This window comes from Salvia splendens, chromosome 19 (assembly GCF_004379255.2).
Source record: "Salvia splendens isolate huo1 chromosome 19, SspV2, whole genome shotgun sequence".
Classification (NCBI taxonomy): Eukaryota; Viridiplantae; Streptophyta; class Magnoliopsida; order Lamiales; family Lamiaceae; genus Salvia; species Salvia splendens.
Genome location: NC_056050.1, coordinates 24527366 through 24547301, shown reverse-complemented (window position 1 = coordinate 24547301; position 19936 = coordinate 24527366). Strand labels below are relative to the sequence as shown.

At 46.3% G+C, this 19936-nt stretch overlaps 1 pseudogene; it reads right to left on the bottom strand.

The window, feature by feature from the left end:
• Nucleotides 1-1103: 1103 nt before the first annotated feature.
• On the bottom strand, nt 1104-18571 carry LOC121779214 (annotated as a pseudogene).
• Nucleotides 18572-19936: the final 1365 nt, after the last annotated feature.

The following is a 19936-nucleotide window of genomic DNA, read 5'->3' as shown; positions in this document are numbered from 1 at the left end:
GGGTCGGATACGGACGTCCCGTGAGGACGTCGGGTGTCCTCGGACGTCGGCGCGACGGGCGGGTGGACGTCCGCCATTGTGGCGTCCAGTCGGACGTCCCGTTTTTAATTTTTTTTTTTAAAACTCTACATATACGGCTCGTTGAATTTTATTTCATTCGCACCACTTGTGTTAACAAGTTTCTCTCTCTACATCTCTAATTTCAAGTATATCTAGAATGTCTAGATTGTAATTTTTTTTTCGAGTATGTAATTTTTTTTTTCGAATCATGTATGTTTTTTCCGATGAAGTTGTTAATTTTTCCCGTTCGTATTCTCGGTTAAATTTTATTTCTGTAAATGTTAATTGTTTTATTTGTAAATGTATGATTTTTTTTAATTGCCGGATGTCCTAGTGGGAAGGGCGATGGGAAGGGCGGATTGTGCAGGGGATGTCCTAGTGACGTGGCAGTGGGATGGGAAGTCCTAGTGACGTGGCAGGAGGTGTTTTTGAGATGTCCTAGTGGATGTCCTAGTGGGATGTCCGCCCACTGGAGATGCTCCTATTTTGATCAACAATGTAGTTGAAGTATCCCAATGATTAAATGGACATAACTCTCTCTTTTGTTTACACTCACTTAGTGTGGGCAGTAGCTTCCATATGCTTACTTATTTTACATGTTTAAAATGATAAATAATTAAAACATTAATTATTCAGATATAATTTCTTGATTACAAATAGTACTACCTCCGTCCCGGACTACTTGCACTTATTTCCTTTCTGGGCGTCCCAAGTTATTTGCACTCTTTCCATTTTTAGTAAAAATTATCACCTACAGCTGCAATTATTGACTTTGCTATACACTCATTCCTCAATCTCCGTGCCGAAAAGGAAATGTGCGAGTAGTCCGTGATGGAGGGAGTATTATTTAGAGAATATTCTTTTCTTCAAGAATATTCATATTAGTGTGCAAATCATTGACTGGCCCACACACACTACACTGTTGAATACAGTAAAAGGTAGTTTCACTTCTACATTTAACCTTGAGGCCATGATTAGACAATCTACAACTCATTTTCTACTCCAAAGATATCACAGAAAAATTAAATAGTGGAGACATCTACAAAAAAGTTTGTACATCACAAAAAACTATATACTCTAGCAAGTTTCACAGATGGCATATGCTTGAATCCTTAGTTGGTCTTTGCCAATTCTGGGTGCTGCAAAACTACAAGATTTATCAGTAAGTAAAAGGGTTGAGAAACAAAATTGAACTCAATGTGATCACCTTAGCCATGAACTCCTGCCTTTGCATCTCGTCAATGGTTGGAAGGCCCATTTTTTTTTTCTGTCGTTGGTCGAACTGAAAAGGCGAATTTCGAAATGGGATACAGTCAAATAAGAGAAGCGAAAAGAACACACACGGGATAATGGTCCGTCAAAACACAACCAAAGCATAAAGCAAAGACACACAACTTTCCCTCCATTTGATTTGAAAAGAAGCATTGATGAGAAGCTCTCTTCTCATTGTCTAGTGATGGAGTACGTACTAAACAAGCCAGCACAAAGCCCAAGAAAGAGTATCAGTTCGGCATGACCAAAGAGTTCGGCCTCAGCCTACAGCTCAGTAAAAACCAACCAATCAAGCTCTGCCCTCAGGTCGGCATCAAGCTCTACTCTCAGATCGGCAAAAGCTGCTCGGCAATAGTTCAGCAGTTCGGTCTCAGCATCGGCAAAAGCTGCTCGGCAATACCGGACTGGGAGACACGATCTATCTAGTGGTGGACCCATGCAGGCTCTCATGACCTCCACGACATCCACGACATAATTACTGATGATGTATGCCACCGCCTAATTAGTGGCCATGCAGGATCTCATGACCTCCGTGACCTCCACGACTTAGGGTGGTGATGCAAGCCACGATCTCAGTTCTATATATAAACGGAACTTAGATCCCATAGAGGATACACCAACTCTAGAGAGAGAATATCATATAGCAAGCTTGTATTTGTAAGCTGTAGAAAACAGATCAAGCAATACAACTCTGCCCTCTTTTCTTCCCGTGGACGTAGATTTACCTCAGTAAATCGAACCACGTAAATCTCTGTGTTGTGATTTCTACTTTCCTGCATTTACTACCACCAGAAATTCGCGGATTCATCACTGGCGCCGTCTGTGGGAAACAGAGAACCAAATCTGTGATAAAGCGAATTTTTGACCCTTTTTCCACTACAAAAAAAAAAAAAAAAAAAAAAAAAAAAAAAAAAAAATGCATGCCAGATCGCACAACTCCCGTGCCTCCGTCCGTGATGACCATGAGGAAACTAACCCAGCAGCCCATAGGCCTGGAAAGCAGCCTCGTGAGAAGTCTGTATCCAGTTCTCACGGTGAAGGAACAAGCCGCTCAAAAGGTCCACACACCGAGTCTTCCCAGCAGCCTGATTTGAATGAGGCTGTCAAGCTGTTCTTGGCTGAGAAGCAGGAGGAGTTCTTAACCTTCCTGCAGAAGAGCCAACAGCCGGAGAAGACAACGACGGATTCTCCCTCCTCGTCTAGGCATGAAAGTCACTACCGCAGTAGTGACGTGTCTTCCAGGAGAGAGAATCCTCAACCCCGACATGTTCCTGTTTCTCCTCGGCACCGGAATCACAGGAGAACTCCTTCTCCTCCGTACCGAAGAGATGTCGGGTTCGCCATGTACGGAGCGTTAAAGACTCCGTTCTCGGACGATATCATCCGAACTCCTTTGCCGCGGAACTACCGAACTCCGTCGATAACCTATGACGGACTCGTGGATCCTCATGACTTCTTGGGACGCTATCAGTATAATATGGCGAACCAGGGTCTCAATGAGGTCCACATGTGCAAGCTGTTCCCCGAGCTGCTCATCGGGAACGCCAGAAGGTGGTTCGACAGCCTTCCTCAAGGCAGCATTAGATCCTACCGAGATCTAATGGATGCTTTCCACAGGAGGTTCTTTCAGAAAGCGGAAGCCCGAATTACTTCGGCTCAGCTGCTTTCTATACGTCAAGGTCGCGACGAAAAGATCAGCGACTTCCTGACGAGATTCCACAAGGAATGCCTACAAGTAAATGATCTTAACGATCTACTTGTCATTTCGGCATTCCAAAATGGAATCCTGCCCGGAGCTCTCTATAGAAAGCTCGTGGAGTGCGGCCCGCAAACAGCTCAAGAAATGTGGGACATTGCGGACCAGTTTTCCCGTGCGGATGAGGCAGACCGTCGAAAACGGTCTTTAGACAGCTCATCCCAAGAAGAGAAAAAGAAGCCCGATCAAAGCGGCCAGGTGCTTCCTCGCCGAACTCCTTTTGAAAGAATTCAAAGGGCACCGGTACAAGGCAGATTGGGGCCACGGCTCAATCCTGAGAAGCCGCCCGCTCAGTTCGTACCATTAAACAAGTCAAGAACGGAAATTTTCGAACTACATTCCGATATGTTCGAAAAACCAAAGCGGATGACGAAATCAGCCGCGCGGCGACCTCAGGATCAATATTGCTCCTTCCATCAAGCCCACGGTCATGATACCGAGGAGTGCCGAAATTTGGCTGCAGGTATTGATGTTCTTGTGAAAACAGGAACGTTAAAAAATACCAAAGCAAGCAGCCGAAAAAGAACAAAAAGCAGAGAGGTGCGAACTGCAATCCTCAGGATCCGAAAAGGCATGAAGATCCCGAAGACGACGACGAGCCGCAATATGATGGAGTAATCCAGACTATTGATGCTCTCCCTGCCGGGAAAACTAAGTCGTCCCTAAAAGCAGAACGCAGAGGTTCCAATCAAGAGGAGCCGACACATAAAAGGCTGAAGAAAGACGAAGTGATTACATTTTCAGATGCCGATCCCGTCCCAGCCATCTCTCCTCACCAAGACGCTATTGTCATTCAAGCCGGAGTGGCAAACAAACTGATCCACAGAGTATTTGTGGATACAGGAGCGTCAGTCAGCGTTCTTTTTAAAGAATGTTTTGATAAAATGGAAGTGGATCCAGCTCGGCTCAGTCCGGCTCCACTTCCTCTGAAAAGTTTCGCCCAGGAAGACACCCGCCCTGAAGGTATTATCAGCCTTCCGATCACGGTGGGAAAAGCGCCTACAAGCTCCAATACGATGATCGAGTTCTTTGTGGTAAAAGCTCGGTCCCCGTACAACATCATCCTGGGGAGAGACTGGCTCAACACAGTTCGGGCCGTTTGCTCTACTTATCACCTCACCATCAAGATCCCCACTAAAGGTGGGATAGCGGTCATCCGAGGTGATCAAAAGAGAGCAAAAGAATGTCTGCAGATTGCGCTTAAAAATGCCGAGCAACCAGTTCGGCACCATCAAGCATAGCAATCACAGCAACCGGAGTCAGAGGCAAGCGAGATGACCGAAGTCACTTCAGAGCCGAACTCAATGACCGTTCAGTTATACGAAGATGATCCATCCAGAGTGGTCAAGATCGGCTTCGCAGGAACGCCTCTACTCCGGGAAAAAACCATCCAGCTCCTCAAGGAGTATAAAGACGTCTTTGCATGGTCTCCGTTGGACATGACCGGAGTGCCCCCCGAGGTAATCACTCATCGGTTAAATATTGATCCTTCGGTCCGGCCGATAAAACAGAAGCAAAGACTCTTTGCGGCAGAAAGAAGCCAAGTCATCCATGACGAAGTCCGCCAATTACTAAAAGCGGATGTACTATTCGAGGTAAAATATCCTTCCTGGGTGGCCAATCCTGTGATGATCAAGAAAAAAGGAGGAGGATGGCGGATGTGCATAGATTTTACCGATCTAAACAAGCACTGTCCTAAAGATTGCTATCCCCTTCCGAATATAGATAAAAAAGTAGAAGCTTTGATCGGCTTCGAAATTTTCTGTTTTCTTGATTTATACAAAGGATATCACCAAGTGTTGATGGATGAGAGTGACGCTCCGAAAACAGCTTTCATTACCGATTTCGGCATTTTCGCTTATAAAAAGATGCCATTCGGTTTAAAGAATGCCGGAGCCACTTATCAAAGGATGGTAGACAAGCTTTTTCGGCACCTAATCGGAAAGCAGGTTGAAGTGTATGTCGACGACATAGTTGTCAAAAGCAAAAGCACTTCGGAGTACGAAGACAACCTCAAGTCCACTCTCAACGTGCTCAAGAAAGCCAACCTCAAACTTAATCCCCAAAAGTGTACCTTTTTGGTAGATTCGGGAAAGTTTCTGGGTTGTTGGGTTTCAAAGGACGGACTCAAGGCAAACCCCTCCAAAGTTCAAGTCGTTCAGAACATGACAATGCCGAAGTCCATACATGACGTGCAAAGGCTAACTGGATGTCTAGCCGCACTGAATCGATTCCTTTCCCAAGCAGCCGAAAAGCAACTGCCGTTCTTCAAGGTGTTGAAAAAGGCACCAAAGTTCGAGTGGGGAGCCGAGCAGAAAAAGGCCTTTGACGAGCTCAAAAGTTATCTAGCCGAGCTTCCTATTCTCTCTGCTCCAACCGGAGCCGAAGTAATATTCTTATACTTAGCGGCATCAGATCAAACCATCAGTGCGGTGCTTGTACGAGAAGAAGGCCTAAAGCAGTTTCCCATCTACTTTACAAGCCGAGCATTAAGAGGTCCAGAAACAAGGTATCAACCTCTGGAAAAAATTGCTCTGGCGTTAGTAAATGCAGCAAGGAGACTGCGGCCATATTTCTATGCTCACAAGGTATGCGTCTTAACCGATCTGCCTCTTCGGCAAGTTTTGACCAAGCCAGAAGCATCAGGCAGAATCGCCAAATGGGCCATAGAGCTGGGAGAACACTCAATCGAGTACCTACCTCGGAAAGCCATCAAGGGACAAGCCTTGGCAGATTTTCTTACAGAGGCCAAGTTCGATCAAGCAATCCCTGTCATTGCCGAACAGAAAAAGTCTGCCAATGCCGAACTAGCACAGCCCTTGGAATCCGAAGTAGAGCCGCCGGACTGCTGGAACGGATTCGTAGATGGAGCTTCAAACAAGATGGGAAGTGGAGCTGGTATTTTACTTGTCGCTCCCGACGGACACGAGGTAACCTACTCACTTCGTTTCCTATTCCCCACTACTAATAATGAAGCCGAGTACGAAGCCCTTCTTGCTGGACTCCAGTTAGCGCAAAGTCTGCTCGCCAAATCTCTCAAAGTCCATTGTGATTCACAAGTCATAGTAAATCACATGTTGGGTACAAGTGAAGCTCGTGACGAGAGAATGAAGAAGTATTTGGACAAAGCGCAAAGCATCAGCCGAAGTTTCTCCTATTTTCGGATAATCCGCGTTCCTAGAGCGGAAAATAGCCGAGCAGATACCTTAAGCAAGTTGGCCTCAGATCCGAGCTCAAAGGCGGAAGAATTAATGCATCGAAGCATTGATGAAGCCGAGGTACATTCGGTATCCAGCTCGCCGAACTGGATGACGCCGATCTTGCAGTATCTGGATCAAGGACAATTGCCCGAGGATAGGAGAGAAGCTCGGAAGATCACGTGCCGAGCACTTCGGTACGAACTTCATGAAGGAGTCCTCTTTAGAAAGTCTTACCTCCAGCCATTATTGCGGTGCGTAGGACCAGGAGAGACGGACTACATCCTCAGAGAAGTTCATGAAGGATCGTGCGGTAGCCACATCGGAGCCAGAGCTTTAGCTAAAAAAGTTCTGAGATGGGGATATTATTGGCCAACCTTGGTACAAGAAGCAGTGCAGCTCGTCAAGACCTGCCCGAAGTGCCAAATCCATGCAAATATCCCAAAGATGCCGCAGACCGATCTATCCACTATGCAGAGCCCTTGGCCTTTCATGCAATGGGGCATAGACATAGTGGGACCACTTCCTCAAGCTCCTCGGCAAATGAAATTCCTAATCGTTGCCGTGGACTACTTTACGAAGTGGGTGGAAGCTGAACCATTAGCTACGATAACGAGCTCGAAGGCATTGGATTTCGTCTGGAAGAACATAGTGTGCCGATTTGGCATACCCCACATCCTCATCTCGGATAACGGGACTCAGTTCACCGACAAGACGTTCAAGAATTGGTGCCAAGAGCTGAATATTCAACAGCGGTTCACTTCGGTCTCTCATCCACAAGCAAACGGACAAACGGAGGTAACAAATCGTATCCTGGTGAAAGGGTTAAAAGCTCGGTTAGAACAAGCCAAAGGACAATGGGTAGAAAATCTCCCTCAAGTCCTATGGTCCTACCGAACTACACCCACAACCTCCAGCGGTGAAACTCCGTACAGTCTGGTGTACGGCACTGAAGCCGTGATTCCGGTTGAGATCGGCGTACCCAGTCCACGAACTCTACATTTCTCCTCAGAAATGAATGATGACGGACTGCGAGCCGAGTTAGATCTGGCCGAAGAAAGAAGAGAATTGGCGTGCATAAAAGCAGCCAAGTACAAGGAGCAAGTAGCCCGGTATTACAACCAACGGGTGAAGAAGCTGCAATTTCAAGTGGGAGATCTCGTCTTGAGAAACAACGAAGTAAGCCGAGCAGAAAAGCTGGGCAAGCTCGAACCCACATGGGAAGGTCCGTATCGGGTGTCAGAAGTCCTCGGCAAAGGGTCTTACAGATTGGCTCACATGTCAGGAGAACAGGTACCCCGAACATGGCACATTTCCAACCTCAAGAAGTTCCATTTGTAAGAGACAGTCCGGTCGGTCAGTCAGTCTTATGTGCTTTCCTTGTTTTTTATTTTGCTCTCTTTGCCTATGTGCGTTTTTGTTTGTCTTACGTGCGTTGTGTCTGTCTATGTGAGTGTCGTCTCTTACAAATGTAACTGAGGTATCTTGTTCTTCGAAGGCTGATCCCCTTCTTAGAACGTGTACAAGCCAACGATTGTGAGTCAAAGCTTCTAAAGAGGATACAAGACCACAATTCAGCTTAAACAAGCAGTTCGTCGGAAACGAGCTGCAATAAGCCAACGATTGTGAAGTCCAAGCTTCTAAAGAGGATACAAGACCACAATTCGGCTTAAAAATCAAGCACTTCGTCTGAAACGAACTGCAACGAAAGTCCGATTCTCGCGATAAAACTTGCCTGAATTAGGACAAGGGAAAGTCCGATCCACGCGATAAAACTCGCCGAATTAGGACAAGGGAAAGTCCGATCCCCAAATTAGGACAACGGAAAGTCCGATCCGAGCGATAAAACTCGCCAAATTAGGACACAAGCTTAGTCCGGTCAAAGATGTTTATTTCATCAGACCAAAGACGAGTCCGGTCAAAGATGTTTATTTCATCAGGCCAAAGACGAGTCCGGTCAAAGATGTTTATTTCATCAAGACCAAGGACCAAGTCTGGTCAAAGAAGAGTTCACTTCATAAGACCGAGGACAAACATCAACTTACCCCGTACCATTATCCAGGATGCCGAAGTGATTCACTTCGCTTTTCGGGGGGGGGGTAGTGATGGAGTACGTACTAAACAAGCCAGCACAAAGCCCAAGAAAGAGTATCAGTTCGGCATGACCAAAGAGTTCGGCCTCAGCCTACAGCTCAGTAAAAACCAACCAATCAAGCTCTGCCCTCAGGTCGGCATCAAGCTCTACTCTCAGATCGGCAAAAGCTGCTCGGCAATAGTTCAGCAGTTCGGTCTCAGCATCGGCAAAAGCTGCTCGGCAATACCGGACTGGGAGACACGATCTATCTAGTGGTGGACCCATGCAGGCTCTCATGACCTCCACGACATCCACGACATAATTACTGATGATGTATGCCACCGCCTAATTAGTGGCCATGCAGGATCTCATGACCTCCGTGACCTCCACGACTTAGGGTGGTGATGCAAGCCACGATCTCAGTTCTATATATAAACGGAACTTAGATCCCATAGAGGATACACCAACTCTAGAGAGAGAATATCATATAGCAAGCTTGTATTTGTAAGCTGTAGAAAACAGATCAAGCAATACAACTCTGCCCTCTTTTCTTCCCGTGGACGTAGATTTACCTCAGTAAATCGAACCACGTAAATCTCTGTGTTGTGATTTCTACTTTCCTGCATTTACTACCACCAGAAATTCGCGGATTCATCATCTAGATTTGAACTCCATTCAAAAAGTGCTCTAGATTTATGGTTTAGATTCAAGGAAAAAGGATTTAAGAGTTGAGGATTGCATGTAAGAAATCCTATTGATCAGTAGACTAGAGTGCAATAGATGCATTTAAATTATATCAAAGCGGAGATGACTATCAGGCGAAGAAACAGGCCTTTGTAAAGACGCAAGCACCAAAACGAATTAGATATATACCAATACGAATGAACCAGGAGAAAGGGATCATCAAGGGTATTGCTCGATGATGGGGTGCGTACTAAACAAGCCCGACAGCAATGACGGCCCATCAGCCCAAAGCCCAAGGAAGAGTATGAGTTCGGCATTACCAAAGAGTTCGGCCTCAGCCTACAGCTCGGTAAAAGCCGACCAATCAAGCTCTGCGAGTTCGGCATTACCAAAGAGTTCGGCCTCAGCCTACAGCTCGGTAAAAGCCAACCAAGCTCTGCTCTCAGGTCGGCATCAAGCTCTACTCTCAGATCGGCAACCAAAGCAGTTCGGTCTCAGTTTTCGACCGAACAAGGAGTTAGTGGACCCATGCAGGATTTCCACAACTTCCAACACACCCACTACCACGTGGCGTCAACTCAGGCCACGATCTTAGGCCATGACCTACACGACCTCCACGACCTAGAGTGATGATGTAAGCCACGATCTTAGTTCAATGTATAAATAGAACTTAGATCTGATAGAAAGGGGTTAGAAGCTCTCTAGAGAAAAATACCATATAGCAAGTCTGTGTTGTAAGCTGTAATTCCAGATCAAGCAATACAAACCTGCCCCCATTTCTCCCCGTGGACGTAGATTTACCTCAGTAAATCGAACCACGTAAAATTCTCTGTGTCGTGATCTGTATTTTCCTGCATTTACTAACATCAACAATTCGCGGACTCATCACTGGCGCCGTCTGTGGGAAACAGAGAACCAAATTTGTGATAAAGCGAATTTTTGACCATTTTTTCAACCCAAAAAATGCATACCAGATCGCAGAGTACCCGTATTCCTGCCCGTGAGAACCAGGAGGAAGCCAATCCACCTCATAGGTCTGGAAAACAGCCTAGGGATAAATCCACCACCAGTTCTCATGGCGGAGGAACAAGCCGCTCCAAAAGCCGTCACACCGAGTCTTCCCAGCAGCCCGATTTGAACGAGGCTGTCAAGCTGTTTCTGGCTGAAAAGCAGGAGGAATTCTTAACCTTCCTGCAGAGAAGCCAAAAGCAGCCGGAGGCGAAAACGGCGGATTCTCCCTCTCCCTCCATACGAGACAGTCACTACCGCAGTAGTGTCATGTCTTCCAGAAGAAAGAATCCTCGGTACCGGAATCACAGGAGAACTCCATCTCCTCCATACCGAAGAAATGTCGGGTTCGCCATGTACGGAGCATTGAGGACTCCGTTCTCGGACGATATTACCCGAACTTCCCTACCACAGAACTACCGAACTCCGTCGATAACCTATGACGGACTCGTGGATCCTCATGATTTCTTGGGACGCTATCAATATAACATGGCGAACCAGGGTCTCAACGAGGTCCACATGTGCAAGCTGTTTCCCGAACTGCTTATCGGGAACGCAAGAAGGTGGTTCGATATAGCCTCCCCCAAGGCAGCATTAGATCCTACCGAGATCTAATGGATGCTTTCCACAGGAGGTTCTTTCAGAAAGCGGAAGCCCGGATTACTTCGGCTCAGCTGCTTTCTATACGTCAAGGTCGCGACGAAAAGATCAGCGACTTCCTGACGAGATTCCATAAGGAATGCCTACAAGTAGATAATCTCAATGATCTACTTGTCATTTCGGCATTCCAAAATGGAATCCTGCCCGGAGCTCTCTACAGAAAGCTCGTGGAATGCAGTCCGCAAACAGCTCAAGAGATGTGGGACATTGCGGACAAGTTTTCTCGTGCCGATGAGGCAGACCGTCGAAAACGGTCTTTAGACAGCTCATCTAGAGAAGACAAAAAGAAGCCCGATCATAGCGATCAGAGGCTTCCTCGCCGAACACCTTCCCCACCAAAGGAGAGATAGCGGTCATCCGAGGTGATCGAAAAAAGAGCAAGTGTGTTCGCAGATTGCGCTTAAAAGTGCCGAGCAATCAGTTCGGCACCATCAAGCATAGCAATCACAGCAGCCGGAGTCAGAGGCAGGCGGAATGACCGAAGTCACACCGGAGCCGAACTCGATGGTGTACGGCACTGAAGCCGTGATTCCGGTTTAGATTGGCATACCCAGTCCCCGAACTCAATTTCTCCTCAGAAATGAATGGTGACGGACTGAGAGCCGAACTAGATCTTGCCGAAGAAAGAAGAGAATTGGCCTGCATAAAAGCAGCCAAGTACAAGGAGCAAGTAGCCCGGTATTACAACCAAAGGGTGAAGAAGCTGCAATTTCAAGTGGGAGATCTCGTCTTGAGAAACAACGAAGTAAGCCGAGCAGAAAAGCTGGGCGAACTCGAACCCACATGGGAAGGTCCATATCGGGTGTCAGAAGTCCTCGGCAAAGGGTCTTACAAATTGACTCACGTGTCAAGAGCACAAGTACCCCGAACATGGTACGTTTCCAACCTCAAAAAGTTCCATTTGTAAGAGACAGTCCGGTCAATGTGCTTTCTTTGGTTTGCTTGGTCTTTATTTGTCTCTGTGCGTTTTGTCTGTGTGTTTTGTCTGTTTCGGTGCGTGTCGTCTCTTACAAATGTTACTGAGGTATCTTGTTCTTCGAAGGCTGATCCCCTTCTTAGAACATATATAAGCCAACGATTGTGAGTCAAAGCTTCTACAGAAGATACAAGACCACAATTCAGCTTAAACAAGCAGTTCGTCTGAAACGAGCTGCAACAAGCCAACGATTGTGAGTCAAAGCTTCTACAGAAGATACAAGACCACAATTCAGCTTAAACAAGCAGCTCGTCTGAAACGAGCTGCAATAAGCCAACGATTGTGAAGTCCAAGCTTCTAAAGAGGATACAAGACCACAATTCGGCTTAAAAATCAAGCACTTCGTCTGAAACGAACTGCAACGAAAGTCCGATTCTCGCGATAAAACTTGCCTGAATTAGGACAAGGGAAAGTCCGATCCACGCGATAAACCTCGCCGAATTAGGACGACCAAGTTCGGTCAAAGAAGTTTACCTCATAAGACCGAGGACGACCATGTCTAGTCAAAGAGGTTTACTGCATAAGACCACTTCGGTTAACTGGGAAAGTCCGATCCACGCGATAAAACTCGCCGAATTAGGACAAGGGAAAGTTCAATCCCGGCGACAAAAATCGCCAAATTAGAACACAAGACGAGTCCGGTCAAAGATGTTTATTTCATCAGACCAAAGACGAGTCCGGTCAAAGATGTTTATTTCATCAGACCAAAGACGAGTCCGGTCAAAGATGTTTATTTCATCAGACCAAAGACGAGTCCGGTCAAAGATATTTATTTCATCAGACCAAAGACGAGTCCGGTCAAAGATGTTTATTTCATCAGACCAAAGACGAGTCCGGTCAAAGATGTTTATTTCATCAGACCAAAGACAAGTCCGGTCAAAGAAGTCTACTTCATAAGACCGAGGACAAGTACGATGAAATTTTTTCGCTAAGCTGTAAATACACAGTGTTAGAAGCGAAAACAAAAACAAAATTTCATTTTCAAATCTTGTTCGGCACACAACTCCGCTACCCTACAAGATGGCGTTACGCTATTACAAAGGACTATTCTACTGTCCAGGGTTGCTAAAGTTGAGCCATCTATTCACAAAATCCTCGTGAAGCTGAGTTCGGGCGTTCCAGGCAGCTGCAGAATAAGCAGGTCGACGAGATGCTCTAATCGACCTGCCACCTCTTCTCTGAGCCCGGGAAGCCCTAGCACCTCGGCGGCGAAGAGTCTCTTCACGAAGCATTTGCCGATCTTGCTCACTCATAACCACAGCTCCTCTGCGAACTTCAGTCCGTCCTCGACTTGACGTCTCCGGTTGTCCCTGAGTTCGTTGCTGACTTGGAGTAGGGTTTTGAGCAAGTGAATCAGAGGTTTGAGCTGGAGTACTAGCATCTGTTGGCGGGAAATGCCGGAGGAATCTCTCAATTGAGGGACGCCGGGCAAGAACTATGTCGTACCGAGAGGCCCAGCGCCGCAATGATGTCACGACTTGTTGGCAAGCCGAGCTCTCCAGCGCATTGTTCCTCCGGAGTACATTATATTCCTCCCACAGTTCGTCAACTCGACTCTGAACATCTGATATGGTCATTCCCCCGCGCACACGGATGTAATCCTCGTACGCAGTCCTCTCAGCAATGGTCGTATTCAGCTCGGCCTCCAGATCATTCTTATCGGACTCTAAGTCCTTATTATCGGCATCCAGCTTCACTAAACGAGCCAGAAGCTCGTCATTCTTCGTCTGATCGGCTATAGCTCTTTTCTCAGCTTCGTCTAAAGCCGAAGAGTACAGCCGTTTCCAGTGAAGTATCTCCATCTCCTTGAGTACAAAGCAGCTATATTAGTTCGGCAGCTGTACCGAGCAGATAGTAAAAAACAACAGGAATAAAGGCGAGTACGAAAAGCTATACGAAGACAAGTGTAGAGAATTTTTCATTCACAAGGAAAATTTTTTACACTAAGAGGGCTTCAAGGCCACCGTACAAGGAAGAAACTAGACTAAGAGAAGGGAGACGAAATCATACTCCGCCAGCTTCGTCTCCGGCTCCTTGGTCTGGTTCAGCTTCTTTCTCCTGAGCTACCTCAGCCTCGGCCTCGCATCCTGCCGGCCTCGCCTCCGCCTCCTGATCGGCTTCCTTCTCCGGATGCCCGGCCCGCTCGACTTCGGCCTCCAGCTCCAGCGGCTCGGCCTCACCCTCTCCGTTGTAAGTCGAAGCGGGTGAAACGGGTCCCACGGAGGCAAAGATAGCCTCCAGGTTCTCGTCCCGATCAGCTCGACAACTCCGGACTCGGTCTGCAGAAAGCAGGACCGAGGATGAAGCGAGCTCCTCAAGGAGCGGCAGATTCTGAAGCCGAGCTGCTATCTCTCGGCTGTACAGAGGCAGCACGACGTCGGCCCCCTGCTCGCCCTTATCGGCAATTAGCCTTACCAGACTACCGACAAAAGCCGAGAACTGGCTGCTCAAAAAGAGTTTCTCCGTGTAAACACGGAGAGCCTCCCCCTGGGCAACCACGGCGGCAGCATCACTCCGTTTCGTCTGCTCTCGCTGGATGACGAGCTGGTTTTTGGCAAACTGAGCTTCATCCTGGGCCGAAATCCTAGCAGCTCTGGCTTTCTCAAAGTTTGCCTCGGCCTGCTCGGCCCGGGTGACAAGCAGCCGCCAATTTCCTCTGCATCTCAGCATAGTCGTTGGACGCTTTGGAGAGTTCGACGGCGACGAGCTTGGAGAGCATATCGTTCCTCTGAAAATGGATAAGGAAAAAAGTCAACAGAGGGCACCAAAAATACAGGACAGAAGCCAAGCCAAAGAATCAAGAAGACAATTCACCTCGGCGAAGTCCGTGGGCCATAAAAATGGCTCACAGATATGCTCCGAAGGAGGCGCCAAGACCACGTCTTTCTCTGGCGCTCTCGGGGGCTTCTGGGTCTTCCCCTTCCTACTTGCCGAAGTCGACTCCGGCTTCTTTGGACCCGAAGAGGTCTTTTGCCTCTTCGGATTCTTCTCGGCATCAGGCGCCGAGCTGGTAGCCTTCTCTTTCTCCGGCTCCTCAAGCCCGGAGGACTTTCGGATAGCCTTATTCAGCATGTACACTGCCAAAAAGCAAGAAAGCAAGGTTAGTTTTCGCCGCTAAAGCAGTAAAGCATAAAAGAGAAATCCTCACCCTCGGCCTCTTCGTCCGAAGACGAGATATTGAACACGAGGTCGCCCTTGACGAGCTCAGTTTCCGAATACTGTTTCCTAATCATAGGAATCTTATTGAGCTCGCCCTCGAGCTCGGCCAACGGTTCTAACCGAGGATGGGGAATCACGGACTTCGGCCTTCTCCAAGGAAAGCCCGGAGCCGAAGTCCTATTATAAAAAAAGAAACGGTTTTGCCATTTCGGCCACTTGGTTTTGCAGAAGGCCCTAAAAGGCTGTAAGGGGATCAAGTAAAACCAAGATCCCTTCCTTTTAAACTGGAAAAAATTAAGGATTGCCCTCAGAGACAGATCCTTATTTAGCCTACGCAGTTCGGCAGCAAAAGCCGATAAGTGCCTCCAAGAGTTCGGAGTCACCTGACCTAAAGGGAGTTGAAAAAAATCAAGAAGCTCTACAAAAGGTGGGGGAAGAGGGAAACGAAGCCCGCATTCTAAGCAGGCTTCGTAAACGGTGGCATAACCCTCCGGCGGGTCGTTAGCCCTATGATCATCGTCGGGAACCACCGCCTTCCCCCCGGGAAGAAGATATTTTTCGTGTAGAGATATCACGGTGTCCTTACTCAAGACGCTGTGAAAGTACTCTACGGTCTTCTCCCCGGATTCTTTCCGGCTAGGAGACCCCTTATCCCCTTTCCTACCGCTACCCGACTCCGAAGAAGAAGAAGACATTTTTCTTACTTTTTGAAGGTGAAGAAAGTCTGAAGAAGTTCTTGAAAGCGGAGAGAGAATTTTCGCAAAGGAGATAGAGTGCAGAAGAAGCAGTCGCAAAAGTGCTTCAATGATGAAGAAGGGAGGTATTTATCAGATTCGGCGAAGATTTCAAAATCGTCGCACCGTTTCGAATCCCACCTTTTCAGGATTCAACGGCCGGATTTTACTGTCGCATTTAATGCAGCCACATGCAAGGCACGTCCCCTGACGTCAGCCTCCCCCGTACCTTTATCCAGAATGCCGAAGTGACTCGCTTCGCCGAAGTGATTCACTTCGTCTTTCGGGGGGGGTAGTGATGGGGTGCGTACTAAACAAGCCCGACAGCAATGACGGCCCATCAGCCCAAAGCCCAAGGAAGAGTATGAGTTCGGCATTACCAAAGAGTTCGGCCTCAGCCTACAGCTCGGTAAAAGCCGACCAATCAAGCTCTGCGAGTTCGGCATTACCAAAGAGTTCGGCCTCAGCCTACAGCTCGGTAAAAGCCAACCAAGCTCTGCTCTCAGGTCGGCATCAAGCTCTACTCTCAGATCGGCAACCAAAGCAGTTCGGTCTCAGTTTTCGACCGAACAAGGAGTTAGTGGACCCATGCAGGATTTCCACAACTTCCAACACACCCACTACCACGTGGCGTCAACTCAGGCCACGATCTTAGGCCATGACCTACACGACCTCCACGACCTAGAGTGATGATGTAAGCCACGATCTTAGTTCAATGTATAAATAGAACTTAGATCTGATAGAAAGGGGTTAGAAGCTCTCTAGAGAAAAATACCATATAGCAAGTCTGTGTTGTAAGCTGTAATTCCAGATCAAGCAATACAAACCTGCCCCCATTTCTCCCCGTGGACGTAGATTTACCTCAGTAAATCGAACCACGTAAAATTCTCTGTGTCGTGATCTGTATTTTCCTGCATTTACTAACATCAACAATTCGCGGACTCATCACTCGAGTCTTACCATCACTTTGTCCATAGTTGAACGCGTCTCCGGATTCAAATCAGCTAAAAAAGCTAGGTTCTGGTTCTGCCTTCCTAATATCAATCTCCGGCTCACCCTTAACCACATACTTCCACCATTCAATCCCATCTTGTTTAGTCAAGACAATGGAGAGAAATTTTCGGTCCTCTGAACGATTCAAAGATAAATTTAGCATTCACCAGATACAATAAAACAACATTTTACATCTAATTGCATGGTTCGATAAATGTACCTAAACTCCAAAAACAGTCATCAACCTTGACAGAATTAAAAAGTTCACCCTGAAGATGAAAATCACTTACTGAGAACTCGAATAATTGACAAAGGCAAAAAGTATCGTAAATAATGGAAATGGCAGAGGAACTGTGAGTACGAATGAAGACCAAATGAGAGCTATGCACACTTACATCAATAACTGGAGGCTGACCTTTAACCCCAACTTTCAGATGGTTCTTCTTGATTTCACAAACAATAAGACTCGGCTTTGTTCCAGGTGGCACATGAACATAAACGTTAACCTCTTTAAGAGATTGGCCCCAAGAGTATGTATCCATATCAAGGCCATTTGACTTGTTAGGAGCTGCTAGGAGACAAAGCAGCAGACTAAGCAGTTAAAACATATTCACTCAACAATGCTATAGTCATCAGAATATCATAACAGTGCCATTTTTTGGATAATTTATAAACAAAGCATATAAAGAGCATCAAAGGAAATATTTATCCAGTATCCAAAGCCAAAACACAACCAAATCCAAGATTAGCAATAAACTCAAAACCAACTTGTAATACACTGTTCTACTTCAATTTGACATATAACAATGTCAAGTAGCATAATCATAATTGCAAGAATTTAAATTACACAAAATAACGCACAACCCTTTTCAACCCAATTGATTTCTCAGAAATATGAAATCCCCAAACTCATAATTCTATAAATGTTACATATAACAAGAAAAGAATATCACACTACATGCAACTAAAACACAAAAAAGGAGGGAACATTAATGAAGTATACCTCGAGGCCTCTTCTTCAGGTTTAGTTCCTGCCTCCTTCACCTTCAAAGACTCTTCCCTCTTCCTCAACGCAGCCTTCTTCTCTGATTCCTTCCTTTTCTTCTCCTCTGCTTCCATATCGAGGTCGTTTAACTTGTTAGGAGCTGCTTCGAGACAAAGTAGCAGTTAAACATATTCACATTAAGTAGCATGATCATAACTGCAAGAAATCTAATTACAAAAAATTATTCACGTTGAAATGAAACAAACCAAAATTTTTCAATGTGTGTTTTTCAATCCAATTGAGTTGTCAGAATTCTATAATAAATGCAAGTAAAACACATAAAAGGAAAGAAATATACCCTTTGCCTCTTGTTCAGGTTTAGTTTCCTTGACCTTCACAGCCTCTGCCGCAGCATTCTTCCGTGATTCCTCCATTTTACTCCTGATCATTCTGAACACCGCATTGACATCCGAATCGCTCTTGAACAGGTCGCTCTCCCTCGCCACGAACTCAAACACCTTCTCAACAAACCCCAGCGGTTCAGAGCGGTGGAGGGCAGCGCTGAATGGCTTCTTGTTGTCATTTTTACAATCTTTAATGATATTCTAAAACTCAAACTAAAGTAAAAATTAGCTCTAATGATATTTCAAAATAATCATATTTTTAGTTTTTGAGTAAAATAAACATTTTAAATTTGCACAAAAACAAATAAAATCAGTTAAGTTATGGTCTAACTATTAAATTGGTTGGAAAGAAATAATTAAATATTAAAGATCATTAAGTTGTAGTCTAACTAAAAGTGACAAATTAATGGAGCTCTACAACTAACTTTGGGAAAACTTTGTTTTCCATTTACCCTTTTTTACTTCGTTACTCTAAAACCCTCCGCATATCTCCTTTTTTTTGAGGGCTCGTTTTTTCTGTATCGTAAATCGGCGTCTCGATGCTGTCTTGTTTCGCCGGGCTGTCTCGCCACGCGCCAGCACCATGTGGCGAGCTCTGGCGCGCGTCATGCTGACGCAATAAATATTTGTTTAAAAAATCGATTTTATGAAGAAAAAAAATTTTAATTATAAAATTTTTAACGGTAATATTACCGTTTGAAATGGTAAATTTTTTTGTTTTTTTATTCTATAAATACTCATATCTCTTTCATTTTACACACAAATACACTATCTCTCATCTTTTTTTCTTTCATCACTATCATATCATCTCTCTTTTCCTCTCCAATTCTTCTCTAAAATTGGATCCATTTGAGCATATGCGTCGAATGATGGAAGAATCGCTAGAAGCAGATCGACGTAGGGAGGAGGAGGAAGCCGCGGCGTGTCAAAAGCGACCCCGGAAATACATCCATCGTGACCGAGAGGAAGCCGCCGCAAGGTTGGTACGAGATTACTTTTGTGAGAACCCGATATGGGGAGATACCTACTTCCGTCGCCGTTTCCGCATGCGGCGGGAGCTATTTATGCATATGGCAAATACATTGGCGGCCCGGGAAGAGTACTTCCAAGAAGGGTTCGACGCTACTGGCCGTCCCAGTCTCACGACTCTCTAGAAATGTACTGCAGCATTCCGTCAGCTTGCTACTGGACAAACGACGGATTTGTTCGACGAGTGCCAGCACATTGGAGAAAGCACTGAGAGACTGTGTTTGATGAACATCTGCAAAGGCATCCGGACAGCCTTCACAGATGAATTTCTTAAGAAGCCAAGCACCCCATATTGTCAGTTTCTGCTCCGACTTCACGAAACAGTGCACGGATTCCCCCGGGATGCTCGGCAGTGTCGATTGCATGCATTGGTAATGGAAGAATTGCCATGTGGCGTGGAGGGGATCATACACGAGTGGCCACAAAGGCACCCACCCCACCGTCATACTCGAGGCCGTTGCCGACTACCGGCAATGGATTTGACATGCGTTTTTCGGGGTCCCCGGATCGAACAACGGCGTCAACGTGCTCAACCATTCCGACCTCTTCAGCGAAGTTTTGAATGGTAAAGCGCCGACCATCAACTTCACCGCTAACAACCGCCAGTATAAAATGGGGTACTATCTTGCCGACGGCATCTATCCGAAGTGGCCAACCTTCGTGAAGACGTTCAACAGGCCGATAAACGAAAAAATGCTCTTTTTGCGCAGAAGCAAGAGGCTGCTCGCAAGGATATGGAGAGAGTGTTCGGGGTTCTACAAGCTCGATTCAACATTATCAAATCCCCGGCTCGTACGTGGTTTATGCAGAATATGGTCGACATCATGTGTACGTGCATAATCTTGCACAACATGATTGTCGCTGACGAAGGACCTGAGGCGGGAAATTGGTTCGACCCTGAACCCCGGGAAGCTCTACCGCAAGTAGTCCGCCTCGCAGTGGAGT